The sequence below is a fragment of the Otolemur garnettii genome, unplaced genomic scaffold (genome assembly GCF_000181295.1).
Source record: "Otolemur garnettii isolate 467f Iridium unplaced genomic scaffold, OtoGar3 scaffold00014, whole genome shotgun sequence".
Classification (NCBI taxonomy): Eukaryota; Metazoa; Chordata; class Mammalia; order Primates; family Galagidae; genus Otolemur; species Otolemur garnettii.
In genome coordinates, this window is record NW_003852409.1 from 31,159,505 (window position 1) to 31,160,649 (window position 1,145).

A 1,145-nucleotide genomic window follows, 5' to 3' on the forward strand; every position below is an offset into this window, starting at 1 on the left:
AGGCGGGATTTGAACCTGCCACCTTAGGTGTATGTGTCTGGCACCTTAGCCACTTGAGCCACAGGCGCCAAGCCTGTTACACATCTTTAAATTGAACATATGCATTATGTCATAGATTGAATTGTGTCCTTTCCAAATTCAAATGTCGAAGTCCTAACCCCTGAGACCTCAGAATGTGACCTTATTTTGAATTATGGTCATTGTAGATAGATGCAATCAGTTAAGATGAGTCCTGCTGAAGTAGGTTGGGCTCCTGATCCAAAATATGTGGTGTCCTTACAGAAAAGTGAAGTTTGTTTTACTCAGTGGTTATGGCGCCAGCCGCATACATTGGGGCTGGAGGGTTCAAATCCATCCCGGGCCTGCTAAACAACAATGACAACTACAGAAACAAAAAAATTACCTGGGCCTTGTGGCAGGTGGCCTGCAGTCCCAGTTACTTGGGAGGCTGAGGCAAGAGAATCACTTAAGCCCAAAAGTTTGAGGTAGCTGTGAGCTATGACATGACGGCATTCTACTGAGGGCAACATAATGAAACTCTGTCTCAAAAAAAAAAGGCCATAGTCCTGCAGAAGACACCAGAGAAGGGCATGTTCCTAACTTTGTCCTAACTTCTGGTAGTTTCTTGGCCCATAACTCCAGTTTCCATATAGCTTTCTCCTTGTGCACTTGTGTCCAAATTTCTTTTTTTTTTACTGAGTGCAGTGGCACTGTGGTAATCCAGCAACTCTGGAGGCCGAGGCAACAAGTGCCCAGCAGTTTGAGGCTACAGTGAGCTTTGTTCGTGCCTTTGCACTCCAGCCTGGGCCACAGAATGATACCTCTGTCTCTAAAAAAGGAAACAGAAATTTATTTTTATTTATTTATTTTTGAGACAAGAGTTTCTTTTTTTTTTTTAGACAGAGCCTCAAGCTGTCCCCCTGGGTAGAGTGCTTTGACATCACAGCTCACAGCAACCTCCAACTTCTGGGCTTAAGCGAGTCTCCTGCTTCAGCCTCCCAAATAGCTGGGACCACAGGTGCCCACCACAACACCTGGCTATTTTTTGGTTGCAGCCATTATTGTTGTTTGGCGGGCCTGGGCTGGATTTGAACCCACTACCTTAGATATATGTGGCTGTCGCCTTAGCCACTTGAGCCATAGAC